Genomic DNA, 17660 nt, shown 5'->3' with positions numbered 1-17660 from the left:
AAACCACACAGACTTTTAAACGTTCTGCTTGTTTGTATGAACCCCTGCTTTTTGCTTGCCATACTTAGCAGATATGTATGCATGAATAAAGTTCTGGCACTTGGAGCAGATCTAATTTTACCAAGTGGAAAGAAAACTAATCAGCATCTGTTTTGCCCTCTTTAATTTAAAAGTAAAGACAAAGACGGGCTGCTCGGCTGCGCCGTGTTTGTTCATAGAGCAGGAAGAGACGGCGAGGATTTTCTCTGAAGTGCAGTAATTCAACCGGAGCGTCCTCTCTCGACTCGTTGTTATTCTGAGATGCTAACACCCTCACTAGCACGGCCAATACATCCATTGTTTGCTCTGTGCTATCGGGATGTACAGGACTGCACTTCAAGAGACCCACTTCAGCCGGCAGAGAGAGAGAGGGGGAGTCATTAGGGCAGGAGCGAGCAGCTATCTCTGCATGCAGCAGTACGTCTGCTGCTGGCAATCCCTCCACACAGACAGCCGATTGTTGGATGTACAACACTGGCTGCTTTACGTGACGCTAAATATCACCGTTATCCTGAGGTCTAAACAGACTCTCACACTCATGTTTCTCCTCTCCAGTTTTATCGTTACCGGCTCCATCCCCCCAGCAACAGCTGTCGTTTACCTCAGTATAGGAATACCATCCCAGGATAATATTCCTGGGATGGTATGAGAGGGACTGTTTTGGGTTGTGAGTATCCACCACTGGTGACGCCAGGATACAAAAACATTGAGTCTGAACCTGACGCAGAAACGTGTCAGAAGCCGGATGGGCCCGGTTCTGCTCATTTCCTGCTTCGCATTTTTATTCTTGGACTCTCCTGGAGCAGCTTTGCATGAGTCACCATTCAAAATAATCCTTCTTTGGTTTATACTGAGTGTCAGTGCAGGCGTTTTAGCTCCACCTCTTTCAGTCAGCTTTCTTCTTGTAGGTGTGTAGAAGGAAACAGGTGAAATTTGAATTCATAAGTACAGATAACTCTTAAAATTCAGAGCAATCCTTTTATATACGACATCGTTAACGTGAGCAGTAAAGCGTAAACAATGGACCAATAAATGTCGAGACATCTGTGTTCTGAGCAAACAGAGTATTTAGACTCTGAATGATTAATAAGTGCCACGATAACTTCACATACTTAAAAGGCTACGCAATGTTATCACCTAGAGTGGGACGCTCCTTCCCAAATACGACTGGCTCAGTCTCCGATTCTCTGAACTGGAGGAAACCAAAAGGACGACGAGAAACATCTCATCCTGAACAAAGGTCGTGACTCCAGGCAATTAAAAACAAGTTGAGAAGATGCAGATTGACAGTAAAGGCACCATTTAACACCAAAATCACATCACATGATGGAGAACAGGTTTCATAAACCCAACCTTACAGACAAAGAGAGACCATAACCATCTACAAGCAGCTGGACCGCCCTCATTTCCTGTCGTCAGCAGAGATCATCGTCCTGAAGCTCACCTTTGTGCTAGGGGTTAGGGTATTTGAGTTTGAACTCCAGCAAAGGTTTCAGCCTCCAATAAAAGTCTTCAGATGATTCTTAGATCTGATAAACTGCTTTAAACTTTCTCTGAAAGTCGGCAGGCGGCGAGATTTTGTGGCGTCGATAAGACTCCGCCGCCACATCGCGAACAGCGGGGAGTTTGGGTGTGAGCTCCACCTGCAGTCTGTTTGCCCTTGAAGGCTATCGGCCAATCAGAGTGCAACGCTCTGAAGCGGCAGCGACGTCAACAATACCGTCCTCCTGAGGTCCGCAGCGCTGGAAGGATGCTCAAAGGCAATAATCTGCTCCCTCGTGTAATTTTCCTCGACTCACCCATCCTCCTGCTGTCACCACCTCCACCCATCCTCCACCTCTGTGCTCATTTTCTCTGCCGCTCTCACGCCACGGCTTTCTATTAACCCCATTTCTCTCCCTGTCTCACCCTCTGCCGTGCCTTTCTGCAGTCCTAATAAATCAGCTCATCCCATTACTACATCCACTGTCATTCCCAAATTCCTCCTCCATCCCCGCCGCCCGCCAACAAACACGCCGAGCGCATGCACCGGCACCGTGGCGTCTCCAGGACGTGAATCATCAGAGCGAGCTGGCAGACGGCAGCGCTCGTCCCCTGAATGACTGCCTGTCATAAAAGACAGATTGACGGATGAATGGGTGGAGAGAATAAACGGCTTGATGGGTGGATGAGTGTGTGGATAGATGGGAGGGTGGGTGGATGAAAAGGAGGGCGAATAACTGGATGAATGGGTGAGTCATGACATCCTGATCCGTTACACAAATCTGCAAATAGGCTCGGAGATGAGCATTCATCCGCCGTGACACATTTCATGTTTACTTCCTGCTGCAGAAATGCGAAGCGCTCCTTTAACAGAGAGCTGGAAGCTTCTGGATGTATCTGAAACTCAATGTCTCTGCAGTCGTCGCAAATTTATGTTTATCACACAAGTGGATTATCCAGGAAATATCAGGCTTTATTGCAGCGGTGGCGGCGTTCACTGACGCGCAAAAGCAGATTGTAAAGAAATCTACGAACCTGATAAAGTTAAAGGACAATTTAGCCAAAAATATTACTGATGAACTTTGAAGCCATTGATTCACTGGTTTCAGACCAACACCTGGTCATTCATCACAGGCTGCCGCCGTGTCACGCACATGTGACGGTGGAACTGCGATGGACGCCGATGTGCAACATTTCTATTCTTAAAGAGCGATGAGGGTTCGCCTTCCTGGTTAATCCATCCACAGGTCAGATCCATAATCTTCTCCAGCGTGTCCTGGGTCTGCCCTCAGGGTCCCAGTCAGACATCCCCGAAACGACCCACCTGGGAGGTCCTGTTGACCCACCACAGCTGGATCTGTTTGATGTGGAGGAGGAGCCTCCTCACCTCAGAGGCCGAGCCCAGACGCCCTGCAGAGGAAGCTCATGCTTCTAACTTCGACCTTCTGCTTTTGGTGTCCACCCACAGCTCGTCACAGCTGACCAGTTCTTATACCAGCTAAGAGAAATGACACTTTAACATCGCAGGGCATCAGGCCGGCTGTGGCACCGTCGTGTACCTCTCATTGTTCAGATGCATATTTTAAAGCTTTTAGGGGCGCAGAGAGCCGACAGCAGCGTGGACACACCTGTTGGGGTGCAGACTGACACCACAGTCCAGATGTTTAATACAATCTGTGGAAACAGTAGGAATTACCCATCATGCCTGTGACGGGCTGAGCAGTCAGCCCGCGTGAGTTTACCGTCCTATCTTTTAGTTATAATCTTTTCTCAGTGCTTGATACCCATCAGTAGAAAAGCTGGTGGCTGATGCTGGTAAGTGCCATCAGGTTTCCTCACATCAGCCTCATTTGTGAATATTAAAGATGTTTAATGCGCACTAATGACTGCAGCCTGCACTGCTGTTGTTTGCGCAGCCGAGCTGTGAGAGCTTTTGTTCTCTCTGAGTGTTTTTAACTCCGGTATTGTTGCCAAGAATAAATCTGACTTTGCTGTGATTGTTGATCAGAGAGAAGAAGCCATCATCAGGATCTCAGGCTCCGGGAGCTTAATCTGATTATCTGAGAGAAATAATTGAGTCTTAAGCATAATAACCATAACTGCAGCACTAACGCACTAATAGCAATAATGCTGAAGTGATTATTAAGAACACAACCAGCAACAGATCTCATGAACAGTGAAAAAATGTTTTTTCAGTTTTCTCTGCTGAGAGTTTGTAGCCAATTAACTGACACGTTCATCCAAACGTCACTGGAACTGAAGAACTGATCGCCGAACACGCAAACAGACGTTTAAACGCTGCGTCTTCCTCTTTCTTCTCCTCCTGCAAGAATGCATCTCTACAGTCTGGAGTCTTTACTCCTGCGTGTGTGCATGCATGTATGCAAGTGTGTACACATTTGAATTCACGCCAGTAAAGTCACCTACTCAGAAACCAACTGCACGCACACACACACACACACACACACACACACACACACACACAGGGGCAGGTGTGAAGCTGGCCGGGTGGTGTTTGACTGTTAGATTTAACATGTCAGCTTCTCTCACGTCTCATTTCCTCGGCCGGCTGTATTTGTCTGTCGCTGATGCTTTAAAAGCTCCGGGCCAGGTGGAAGGGCCGAGCTGTCTGCCTGAGTCAACAACACACACACACACACACACACACACACACCTTTTAAACTAAAGCCAAAATTTGAGGTGTAATCAGACAAATTTAATTGAAGTCAGCGACCTCAATGAAGGAAAATAGTCGCGCTGAGAGTCGCGTTGTGTCATTAGCTCATCATTAATCATGCATCAGTGTGTAATCAGCATCTTACTGCTGTAACTCGCAGAGGTGGAGCTCATTTCTAAATCTTTATTCGGGGATGGAGCCAATGATCGTTTCCATTATGGACGACTCTCCTGGTTGTTTGATCAATGAATCCCTGATCGGTGTAGAGCAACACGTCACAGTCAGAGCTCGGCGTGACGCTCTGATGTTGTTTTTAAAATCAACCCCCCCCCAAAGAAAAAGAGAAATTGTGCGACCGTCCAATGACTGGACGTTTGTTTCCTCTCTCTGCTGATAAAAGCAGGCCATCTCCTTTTGTGTCCAAAATATTAATTTTGTGCAGCTTTCATATTAATACAAAAAAAAAAAAAAAATGCTCTGAGAGGGAGTGCCGCAGAAAAAAAAAAGAGCAGCAGAAGAAGCATAAATCCATCAGAGGAAATGTGTTTCCACCGCCGGAGACAAATGTGAAAAATGCTGCTTTTCCTCTTCATGTGTCATTTCTTTGGTTCCCGAGTCTCTTTCACTTTCACACTTGCACCACACTCATTAATTTTTAATAATAAAGCATGCAAATCGTCTCCAAAGCAGCAGCAGCAGCACATGCCTGATAACAGTCTCTTTTTTAACACCACACACGAGATAAGCAAACAAGCGCTTATCTTTTTTTATTTCAGCGCGTTGCTATCACAGACATCGTCAACAAAGTAAAACTGAGTTCATGCAAACATTTGTGTCTGTTTGGCACTTTTATGCCCCCCCAGCTAACGGGCAGTTCTCCATGGCTGAAGCTGAATTCCTGAAGCAACATGTCCACACATGCGAGCCTGTTTCCAGCACCTCACTAAGATCTACTGCACGTCATGAAACAGCAGCCTGAGAATGGAAACCTGACCGATGCCGCTCCAAGAAACAGAAAATCTGAAGATCACCGGCAGGGAAGAAGGAGCAGAAACGAAGAAACGCTTTTACAATCAGGTTTTATTAAACTGAACTTTCATCGTTGGACAGCGGTGCTGGGGAAACATCCACCAGGTGGCGTCCCGCCCATGACTGGGTTGGGTTACAATCCCCTGTTTTCACTGATGTTTTCCAGCCTGAATGAGAAGCTTAAACTGATCCCCTGCGATCAGGGCGAGTGGACACAGACCACAAACTACGCTAAACTTCTCACGTTTCCCATGAAAGCGTTTCTGATCTTCTAGTTTCTGAACACGTGCCGATTTAGCATGAGGCTAAAACCAGACCGAACACCTGCAGCGCAGGTTGGTGCTGGTTTAACGTCTGGAAGCTTCTGTTTGGACGAGCCGAACTGTAATCCCGACAGTAGGAGGCTTTCTCAGATTACATCTCAAACATTACACATAGTGGGTGTTAACCACAGGGTGCTGAGTTTATGAGTGTAGCATATATGAGTGTAGCCTGTATATAGTAAACATGTGTGGACTGTATAATGTCATATTCTGAATACTGATGTGTAAATACTGGAATATAAAATAAGGGGGTGGGAACAGAAAAAGTGTAAACTTCTGCTAAACATCGTGTATTTCATGAAAACTCGATGTTTTTAAGTTTTTCTTTTCTCGGGTTTTTTCACTTGTGTTGGAAATAAAATTATTCCATCCATCCTATGAAAGGATTGGACACTCCAGATGGGTCACCACTGAGGGAAAACAGGAGATGACCCACAAATATTCAATATCATATGAATTCTGAGTCCATGAGCATCTGTCCAGTTAATATTGAAGCATTAACCTTCGGCCTGTGTGGGCTAAAGGTCCGCATCTCCCACACTCTTCTTTCTTTATGGATTTAAAATTTGCTCAACATGAACACGCTGTGAAACTGTCCGGTATTTAAGTTGGTGTTTTCTGTTGACATCCAAGCCACCGAGGGCTTGTGTACGATTATCCTCCCAGCCTTTAAGACTTTTCATCAGTTTGGACCCAGAAAAACAGCAAATCTATCGTGTTTCAGACTTTATTTCACATCTAACATCTTCTGCTCTGTGAAACAAAAAGCAGCCCCAACCCCAGACGGGTCGACCTGATGGTTACAAAATGCTTGGCCCAGCAAATCAAACGGCACCACCCAGGCTCCGGTCCTATCGCTCTATCTGCTCGCTGCTGGAAGCATTTCAGCTAATCAGACTCCATCTCGGCGGTGAAAATCACACAGCAGCGTGTGGCCGCTGTGTCGACACCGATTTCGAATCACAATTAGGTCCTCTCCCGGCACCGAGGGTTCTGGCACGGCGGAGGAATTCCTCCATGGTTGACCGGACAACTTGGAGCGCCATTTGGCTCCATGTCCAGAAGGCTAACCAGCCAAAACAGGGGGGCTAATAAAAGCGCCCACTGATAAGCAGTTAATGCTCCAGAACTAATTACTGAACTGCCACCCTGTTTTCTCTCCTCCCAAATCAGAAGTGTGACATGTGAGCACACACGGAGGGGGGGGGGACTGGGATATCTGCTGCTGCCACGGCAACCGGGCAAACAGAAGGAAGTAACGAGGAGCTGATTCTGACCTCTGATGTTCATGAGGCACGTCGGCAGCTGATCCAAACAAATATGAGCCACAGCAGCGCTTCACAGGTACGAGCGCCGAGGCGGCACTACAAGATCGACGTCCGCCCCCTGCTGAGCTCTAAAATGGATCCATATCAGCAACTACAGGCCCGAGCGCCGCGCCGAGCATCGCTCATTATGACCGGCTCTGCTTTCCGTCTCCCTCTGCAGCAGCAGCCGATGTCAGATTTGCAAGAAGCTGCCACCGTGCATCCGCAGAGCCGCACGTGCACGTGACAAACAGGCTTCAGGGGACATTTTACTCACCTGTGGACGGCGCCGCTGCCACTCATTTACAAGTAAAGGTCTGAAAGATAAGGCTCATCGATTCCACGCCAACCAAAGCCCCGTTGTTATCTCAGGCATTTAGATCTCAGCTGTTTTCTGTAAATGTCTTTGAACTTAAACTGCAAATCGACCAAAAGCAAATAAGAAAAGCAGGAAATGAATGTGAGCTGTGGCAGGGTCGTGGAGGGGGATGCAGGGCTTAAGTGAAGCGACTACAGTAACAGAAACAAGATCGTCACTGTGAATTTCCGCTGTAATCGAACTTAAAATTCACCAGTATGGTTTCCAGCCAAGTGTGACCTGACTACGATGTGAGGTAACACCTCCAAAGCCGAGGTGGTGGTTGTAGCGTGGGAGGAGGAGTGGCCGCCCCAAGTGAAGGACTTTAAGTATCTACAGCATCTCTGCTGTAGCAATGCGCCATGGCAAAGTGAGAGCAGAGTGCGAAGGCAGTCCTACGCTGATCCATGAGCACAAGCTTTGGGCAGCTCCTCCCCCTGAAGGGGGCGTCCTCCTTATTTAGGACGGTGGAGGATTCTTCCTGTTGCCGGGTCAACACGGCCCTCACTTCAAGCATGTGTGACATTAGTCAGCGAGCATCCGCACAGATGAGCTCGCCGTGGAAGGACAAACGAGTTCTCCTGCCACCATCGCCCCACTGCAGCTCCTCTCTGATGATATTAGTGGCATCAGGATCAATTAATCCTGCAAGCAGGAAATAAAATGCACTGGGCCTGAAATGACTTCCAGCCTCTGAACTCCAGCAACTCCAGTGCTGATTATTTAAAGCTGACAGGTGTTGATTGGGGTGTTCTGGTGGTGTGGTGTGACTCCAAGCGAGCGTTCGGAAATATTCAAAAGTGTTAAGTCAACTCTAATGGCTGTGAACTTTTACAGTCACTGACACAGCACCGATTTCTCACTCTGCGACTGAAATTAACCACAATGATCTTCCGTCCGTGGGAAGAACAGCAGCTGAAGACGGAGGAAACTCCCCGTGAGCCCTGACAGACTGACGGGATCTGCATTGAACGCTGTAAGCCCGATGAAGCGCTTACGCCGGATGAAAGCTGCGACTGTTAATGATAAAGGAAGCAGCTAGAGACAAAGCAGCAGGCCTGTTGGGTTGCAGGCCGGTGTCTGAAACCAGCTTCGGCAGCGCGCGCACCCCTCAATCTGCTCGCCAACCAAAGCCCCGTTGTTATCTCAGGCTAAGAATAGCCCTCGCCGTCCCACGCCTCCTAAAGCCCGCGAGGCTCTTTAAACATCTCATGACCATTTTATTTTCGAGTTCTGACAAACGCGCATCGACAAGTGGTGTTCGAGTCGTGGCGAGAGCATGACTCACAGCGACAGAAGGGTAGTCAGCTGTGGGCACAGTAACACTCGGGATGCCTCATCCCCCTATTTTAGCCCACGAGAGCTCAGGAGGAGAGGAGGGAAAGCGCCTAAAGGATCTCAAGCTCATCTCCCGGCGTGATAAAGCGGGCTTATTCCACAGCACGTTTTCTTTACCTTCAACCCAAAGCTTCAAAAATAGAAAAAATAACCCAATCTTCCCTTTCCTTCTCGTAACCCAAAAGTTTGAAAAGCAGGGAGCCAAAGATTAGACTCATCATCCTGTAAATGCACAAGGCTTTTCATAACACGAGAACTCGATCCTATTTTGGATGATATTGATTTCAGAGATGGGGACTCGCTCAGACAGAAGAAATGCTGCGAGAGAGGCGGGAAGAGGAGGAAGGGGAGTGTGACTGACTGTTTGGCTGAACCATTGCTGCTGTCAGATTTACAGAAACAAAGACAAAAAAAAGAGCCTGCAAGGTTTATCTTTGCATAAACGCCCCGTGCACCGCCATGCCGGGCAGCTGCGACGCAGGAGGAGGTCGTAAAGCAGTCAGGAGCTCCTGCAGTGGACGACTTATAAATAAAAATAAGAGATGGCCCCACTCAGAGCTGTTATGAAGGAGAAGCTATCCAGAGAGGCTGAAGCAGGCTGTAAACATGTTTATTCCCCCTGTAAAGTCGGACGTTTTAACACGGGAGTCCACAGAGACTGGCTCGCTGCAGGAGAACATTAGTTTGCACACTGCCTTCATTTCTCTGCTCCAGAGGTTGCCCCTTGGTCTGAAGTTACTCAGCACATTACTGCTTATGTAAGCATGTAAGGGGGGGTAGAGCCCAAAAACCAAAGTGGAATTCCAGGGTTTCCTTTCCAAACCTCAAAGACGGGCCAGCAGGCTTTGTTTCAGTGGGCCAGCACACAGCAGGCCAAACACGAAGCCTGCACCACATCTATTAGGCTCATCATTGCAACGAGCAGCTCCGAGAGGTCATTCAAGCCCGAAGAGCGTCTTTAACAAAGGCTGGGGGGCATTTCAGAGGCGAGAGCAAACGCTCGCCCTTATGGGTCAGCGCAGAGACGCCTACTACAGGACAAGCAGAGAAAATGTGATGAGGAGCAGCCGGAGAGCAGGAAAAGGCATCTTTCCCCCGACGCAGACAGAGACGTCAAAACGTTTCTCACCTCGCCGTGCCGCTGCAGCTCTCCGACAAACCGATGACGGCTCAGAGTGCGCGTGGCGCCTCATCAGAAGAGGAGACCAGGTTATTTACTGCAGCTGCCGGCAGCACTGATCTGGTTTTTAGAGCTTTTCTCGCTCGGGGACAGTTGGGTGAACACGTTTGCCTTTTTTTCACATGTTCACATCTGACTGCGTTTGAAACAAGTCAGCACCACAAGTCCACATCTGGACCTAACAAGCAGCAGGTCACTGGCAAAAATGGGGAAAAAAAAGAAAGAAACCAGCATCTACGACCTCTTTTGAAGTTAAACCAAACCCGACAGCAGCAGAATCACTGATAACCCAACCCCAGCAACTGCCCTCCTACATGAGCAACACGGGCAGGCAGCCACACACACCCAAAGGAAAACTGCTGACATAAGCTTCATGCAGATAAACAGGCCTGTGGAGCTCCTTGGAGCCAGGAGAAACAGTCTGGGACCAAAGCAACTACGTTACTCCCACAAAAACTGCATCGGGGTTTCACGGGCATCAGAGACGCCCCGCCCTCCCTCAGCTCTCCTGGGGAGACATGGAGGCGTTCTCAGGCCAGAAACACAGGAACTCCACGCTTCGAAGGTGGAGAGAACCACGGCCAGCTTCTGCAACTATCTTCACAGATATGTCCATGTTTCTGCACACTACTTCATCTTCATGTTTGAAAGAGGAAACAAATCAAGTATTAAACTGATGAAGTCATGACCCACAGCACAACCCTCTTGCTGTAGTGTTGCAGTGCTACAGAAATCCAACTGAAGCCTTTTCACAGAGGAAACGTTCAATATTCCGACTTTTCTTTGTCCAATATGATCGTGAGCAGGTGTTAAACTGCCAAACAAAACAAGACATTTAAAAATGTGACTGTGAGCTCGGTCAGCGTCTAACAGACACGTTTACAGGCTGAAAGTCTGCCGTCATCCACAGTCAGGCCCACCGCAGAACCCATCACCCACTCACATCAGGAAATGCATTTTGTTTACTAGCACGGCGACCTATCAGTGCATGCCTCATTTTTGTACATTGACTTCTGAAAAATTTATCTGATCATTGCCTAATAAAACGACTTTCATCCACAGTGTCCACAAAACGGCGTCACGTGGAAGGAAAGCAGCAAACGATGGGCACATACACACTTTCACAGCTGGACGTCAGAGTCAGCACACACACACACACACACACACACACACACACACACACACACACAGTGAACAAATTAACAGTCCGGTGTAGAAACACACACACTCATCGCCACCATGACGCTGATCAGCTCCGGCTCTCAGACGGAAACAAACATTGTTCTCAGTGTGAAGGATTAAAGTCAGCATGTGTACAAAACACACCAGCCCCATCAACATGACGCCTGCTCACACACACACACACACACACACACACACACACACACACACACACACACACACAGTGTGCTCAGCTGCAGCTCTGGCTGATTTGCGTCACTGAAGCCTCGACAGAATAGAAGAGAACAGAATCCATGGTGATGTACTGAGGAGGTATTGATCTACTTCCATTGGTGGTAATAGGAAAACAGGTGGACCTCCAGGCCTGCTCCTGCTTCAGACAGAGAGTAATAGCACCCACGGGACCGCTCAAAACCCTCCAAATTACCCATTACTGAACAGCACAGCCCCTTAATTTATGTAGGGCCCGTGAAGCAGAGGGGCCACATTACTCTGGACCAAAAAAAAAAAACCATGAAGAAAGCAAACTGAGAGTGAAGCAGTTTAACAGATAACTGGAGCTGAGCTGAGGTCAGCCTGGATCAGCAGAGTGTCTGAAATAAACCCGCTGTGCACCGAGTGCAGAGCCCGCGCAGCTCGGGGTCCAGCAGCAGCACACGGACGCGTTCCTGCTCCGCTGGCGTGAAGCAGCCAATCACGTCGCGTGGTTAAAACCTCTGCACGCCTCACGCAATTCACGAAAACTGCAGCTACCGATCAGCTTGGACCAGAAGACCGTTCACCGGTGAGAAAATGACGTCATGGAAGCGCCACTTTTTAGATATAAAGCGAAAATATTCAGTTTTCAGGAGGAAATTTCTGCTTTAAAAATGACCGAAATCAGGATTATTTCATAACGACGTGAATATTAACAGACTGATTGATGAGTCCAGCAACACCAACACTGAACCGGAGCAGTGTGTGAGCCCCCCTCACTCCCCCTCCCCCCGCCGTCCCCCGGTCAGAGGAGACGTCCCCGCGCCGCGGCAGACTGTCAAACGTCTCCATGGCGAAGAGGACGTGAGAGGAATGAAGAAGAGTCGGGCGAAAACACCCTGCGGTGCGCACCTTCCTCACCTCTCCCCCCGCTGCTCACCCCGCAGTCCCGAGGAGCTGCTGATGAGGTGGAGGTTTGCGTCCACGCCGCCCGGCACGTTTTCACGCGCCTGGTGCACTTCGGCCAACTTCCAGCCCAGCAGAGAGAGAGAGAGAGCCCGGGGAGGGTGCAGGGGAGCCGGCGGGTCAGCGAGCCGCTCAGCCTCCGTCCGAGTGTCCGAGGAACGCTGCCCCTGACTGCCGCGCCGTGTCCGCGTCAGGGGCAGCGTTCCACACATGACGCCTAAAATAAGCCCGACTGTGACCGAGAGGCGTTTTAGAAAGAGGCACCCCCCCAACCCCCGAATTAAAAAGCACCTGTTCGGTTCTGAAGCCCGAGCCGCGGACACGGAGGACAAGCAGGGCTCCGGGGCGTGCTGGAGCCGACGCGCTCCGAACGCACCGATATTCACACTTAAACACACCGGAAGCACCGGCGGGAAGCCGAGCCGCCGCGCGGTGACGCACAGAGCCGAGAACACACTGACCGTGAGCGCTGCTGCGGGTCCGGGTCCTCCCGACATTAATCCCGCTTCCCTCTCCGCTGCTGCCGCCGCGGTCACACCGGAGCTGGTGGCGGAGGAGGCGACGGGGAGCTCCGGTTACCTCTTTCCTGTTCACTCCGGAGTGCAGCGGACCAACCGGGCCGTGTGTCGGTGTCAGATCTCCAAAGTTGCACACGAAGCAGAGGCGGATGTCCGTAAAGCTCCGAGTGGAACACCGCCGGAGCTGAGGGAGGCACGGCAGCTGGAAAAATCCGAGGAACCGAGAAGAGCTGAGAGCCACCGGAAAAGCACAAGACGGAAATCACGCCGCTGTGCGCGGAGCTCAGAAGCCGCAGAGCACCAAACCCGGCGGTAGAAGTTCTGCTGCCACCGCGGGTCTCCGCGTCCCGCACTCCCGACGTCCTCTTCACAAATGTCCGCTACCCAGCCTGAAGGATGAATTTCCACCCGGAGGAGGAGGAGTGAAGACAGAGGGAGGGAGGGCAGTGTCTCGCATTCTCTGAATTACTCCACCCTCCAAGCTGCCCCCACCCTCCCCTCAGCGCCGCCACCTCTCCACCAGTGGCCTGCGCGCGGGGGCAGCACTTATTATTATTATTCTGTGTTTTATAATTAGTTCTTTAGTTTTCAAGCCAAATGTGTGTGTAACACAAATCTACCAGACAAATACACCAGACAGGAACTGGATTTCAAAATAAAATACAAAATATAAAAGTTTGTTTGCATTTCATTTTTCAAACAGTTATTAATCAGTAAAATTACAAATCAGTCAAAGGATGAAGTACAACATCCAAATAAGATTAAGATCTGCGACTCCAAATTCTAGTGAACTTAATTCAAACATCCAAAAGTTAAAAACGTGGAAACATATCAAATATAGGACAGAACAAGAAAAAATAGAAATGTACAACAAATAAAGCCACAGTCTGATGTGAGGTGTTCAGGAAGTTCGTTTCACACCGCAAAGATCTACAAGCTGATTCTGGTTCTCAGCGTGGGAGCGCAGACTGAGCCTGCGGAAATGTGCGAGCGCATCTGAAACGTAACTCGGTCCGCTTGTGCTTTTTAAACCAGTGAAAGGATTTTCAAGTCTGTCCTTTGAAACACAGCAAGGCGACACAGCTTTGTGAATGTGCGCGTTGCTGTGGTTGAACCTGCTGAACGCCAACACGTGAGCGAGTTTTCCTCCGTCTAAACGAAACTCAGACGCGCAACTATTCCAGGATTTCGGTCCTGATTTGGAGATTCTGGTTTTCAGGTGGACTTCAGTCTTTTGTTGCAGCGGATTTAGGCACTGATAAGTACACCTGTGTGTCATCAGCAAACATATAAACAGTATCTGAAATCTGAGGTTTGGTTTGTTCAGATTCATCACTGCAGTCCAGTTTCGCTCCAGCTGGTCTCCGGAGCAGATTTTGCTGATTTTACTTTAGTTTTCATTAGTTCATTCATTTGAATTATTATCACACAGAGGTTGTTTGTCAGAGGCTAATATTAAAAAATGCATCTTCACCTTTCTCACTTTCTGCCTACAATCATCACTGTTCTTCCACGCACTCTTCTTTCTTTCAGTCATCCTTCAAACTGTCGCCCTTTTGATGGCCTATCTCATAATTATTGAAACGCACCGTTATGCATCAGTTCCCACACACAGGCGTGTTGTGGGCCTCCCTTCTTGTTGTTTTGCGTTGAGAGATCTCGCTTCTCTTCGACATGAACGCTGGAGTCTCTGCAGGAGTCTCAGTCGTGTTGGTCTGTAAGAGCGACGCCACACGTCCACCACAATCCCAACATGACAATAACTGAAACGATTACGATGTTACATAAAGAACATGAAGGGCTTTGTGTCGGTGTTGCAGAAACGATCCTTACTCAGAAAAACCAAGAACAAATTATTAAAACATGTATGTAAAAATATCCTCCGTGATGTGGATGAAAAGGCCATAAGTCAATATTAGCAAGTAAACTACACACACTTGCATATATGAAGTTAAATGTAAATGATGTGGAGATGCTGTTTGCACCAAAATATACTAAAAGCGCCTAAAGTAAAAGTCGATATTATTTAGAATCATGTGCATATTGTTGACTTATAATCATTCATGAATTCATTAAGCTGTTCATCATTTCAATGTTGCAGCTGGAAATAAATACATGTATGATAAACTGTAGTTTTATTTACAGCACTGGATTTCAACTTTGAAACGTGCTGATTGATGAGTGACAGTTTTAAACTAACTGAGAGTCTTGCTCGATCTCTGGCTGGCTCCCTCCTGTTGCAGCGCAGCCTCAGGTGAGCTTCCACACTGTTCTCTGTCTTTATCTGTGAAGCGTTCACCCTCTAATCATGAGCAAATAATCAATTTGTTGACTCAACGCCTCCTCCGGTGAGCTGAGACGCTGATGACATTGATCCAGGATGTGAATAATCATCGTGCAGGGCTTGTCGATATCTGTGCACGCAGTTAAGTCTTAACAGCTCATAATGAACAAGATAATATCTGACATTTAACTTTGACCAAATCCTCTCATATTTTGAATTCAGCTTCTTTAATTTTTCTATTGTATGACAGATCCAGACAATACCCACCTGTCTGATGTTTGTTAACCATTTCTCGTCTCCATTTCCCAAATAAGTTAAACTCTGAGGCACCAAAGAGAGCTAAAAACGCTCCAAGTCCCACTCCAGGAAAATGATCTGATGAGAAATAAATCACACACTCCGCCAACACTTTGGGCGTAAACAAAGACAGAAAACTGAAGAGCAGGTGGGAGAACCCTGACCTCAGCTGACGTAAAGTGATGAGGTAGCTGATGGCTAGCTGCAGAGCTATGGCCAGGCTAATAGAAAAGATCCAAAGTTTAAGACCACTTGAAAAATGGCAACAAAAAAAATCATATTTTGCATGGTTGGATCTTAACAAGGTTCCGAGTAGAGCTTCAACATGCAACAAGAAGAAATGGGAGTGACACAAAACATCTTTTTGAGCATGCAGTTTATTGAAAACAACTGAAGCACATTAGCAGAGGGAAGCTGGAGGATGAGGAGTCAACTGTTCCCAGTAAAAGTTCATGTTGAGGGTCTCTGAAGGGCAGAGACAATCTCAGTCAGCCTGAGAGAGACTCTTTACTGAAGCGATGGGCACACCGGGAGCTCCTGGGCTGCACCCTGAGACTTTAACTCAACAATTTGCTGCACATGAGCAGAGCTGACAAAAAGATGCAGAGGCTGAGAATGATGGCTGAACAGTCAAAGAAGCTCATCCAATGTTTGAACCAGAGACAGAGTCGATATATTAGAACTTAACGAGAGATTTGTGTATAAGAAGAACCTGGTGAGAGTGAGGAGGAAGAACTCTCTTTTAACAGGAAGCAACATGCAGCAGATCCAGGCTCTGCTGGTCGGTCGGGGCGAAGAAATGAGAATTAAGCAGCCCTGAGATTTCAGAGCTTCTCTGCAGCATAAATATTATCTGTGCAGATGTTTTCAGAGAGGAAGCCGAGCTGCTTTTCAAAAAAAACCTTTAAACTGCGTCTGCGTGGGGCCGGAGGCTTTGTCTCCATGCCTGCATTGCTTGTGTTGGCTGTATGGACAGAGTGAAGGCACCTGCAGAGGTTTTATGCGTGTGCCTGCATTTCAGCACTGCGTGAAATGAGGCTGATTGGATATAAAAGCTCAGCTAAGTGTTTTATGAGATCATAAAATCATTTTTTATCCGTAGTAAAAGCCTCGTGTTTCTAGGAGAGGGTCTGAACTGTAACCTCGCACGATGGGACCGAAAAAACAGACTTTTGCTTGGAGACGTGTAAATGCTAACGCCTTAACGTCTTTAACCCATTGTTTGTCGCATGGCGTTGAGTGCTATCCTGCTAAAGGTGCCGTTAACGAAGCAGAGCTCTGATTGGAAGGTCACTCTCCAAAATCTGAGCCAGCGATGAGGAGAGAAGCGAACACAGCGCTGCTCAGGGAGCATACGGTACGTAATGATGTGAGCGTGAAGCAGGGTGGTGATAAATGCACTGCGTGTATACTGTGCCTTTATCTCAAGAGCACTTCAGAGCACTCTCGATGTCTCGCATTGTTCTGACGGCACAAACGGCGTTTCATACATCACACGAGGCGCCGAGCGGCGGGAGTAGGCCGAGGCTCACAGCAGCTTCAGCTTGGCCAGTTTACTACTCGTTTCATGGAAATTAAGACGTTAACACATAAGAACTGAGGAGTAGTTTGTGTCATTCTGAGAATATTCGTTTATCCAGCTCTCCATTTTCTCCTTATCTGATTCTGATTCAGATTCAGACGTGTCAGGAGTCTTCGTAATCAAGTCATAAAATTACTGACGCATCAGCGCATCAGCGGTAGAGAGGATGGTCGTCATTTAAACATCTGCAGCTTCTGGATACGGAGTCTGTGAGGAAGGCGATGGCAGCCAGAGTCCTGCATGCACCGCAGCCCCAAACCTTTCTACACGTTACGCATGAAGCATTACATCTGAGGCCATGAAGTCAGACTTTAACCTGTCAGCTCGCATGTACAAAGTCCATGTGATGCAAAACAGAACAGAGCAGGTGATCGACTGGTCTGAGACTCTGAACCAAACAGACGGTGATTTTCCAAAAACCCTCCAGCAAGTGTTTGGTGTGGAAACGGCTCATTTCTGCCACTTTGGTCCTCAGTCTCAATCTTTCTGTCAGCTCCCACAGCTCGTAGACAGAAATGATGGTAGATACATACGTCCTGTCTCTCTTCAACACCACAGACCTGTAGAAGTGAATCCTGAGTCTGTGACTCAGACCTGGAAAAACAGAAATGGATGGAAGAACGAACCAACTGCGCTGACATCGAGATCAAATCAATGGCTTATTCTTGATTTGATCTCGATGGCACTGCACCAGTTCTCCATCTCTTGAAGGAAATTCCACATTCACATCAGTCTGGAACGCAAATGTGTTTTCTCCTGTAAAGTTGAGGGAAAGTTTTCTCTCTGCAGTGTTTAAAAAGAAAGCTCTTTGATGGCGTGGTAGGTGAACTGATCTGAGCGCAAGAGTCTGTTGTTGTGCTCGTCTTCTGCACCTGCACAGATGTTATCTTTGTGTCGGTGTTA

At 48.0% G+C, this 17660-nt stretch overlaps 1 protein-coding gene across 1 annotated transcript in view; it reads right to left on the bottom strand.

Moving 5' to 3' along the window:
• The window catches only part of dag1 (dystroglycan 1), a 56576-nt gene extending 43333 nt beyond the window's left edge, over positions 1 to 13243 (bottom strand). The window contains exon 1 of the mRNA XM_005740877.1: positions 12538 to 13243. The gene's annotated coding sequence lies outside the window, so the exon portion shown is untranslated. The remainder of the gene's footprint in view (positions 1 to 12537) is intronic.
• Between the last annotated feature and the right edge of the window lie 4417 nt (positions 13244 to 17660).

The sequence above is a fragment of the Pundamilia nyererei genome, unplaced genomic scaffold (assembly GCF_000239375.1).
Source record: "Pundamilia nyererei isolate P.nyererei 1_Seehausen unplaced genomic scaffold, PunNye1.0 scaffold00105, whole genome shotgun sequence".
NCBI classification, from domain to species: domain Eukaryota; kingdom Metazoa; phylum Chordata; class Actinopteri; order Cichliformes; family Cichlidae; genus Pundamilia; species Pundamilia nyererei.
Note: the sequence above shows the minus strand (reverse complement) of the source record. Positions and strands in the feature narration are given on the sequence as shown.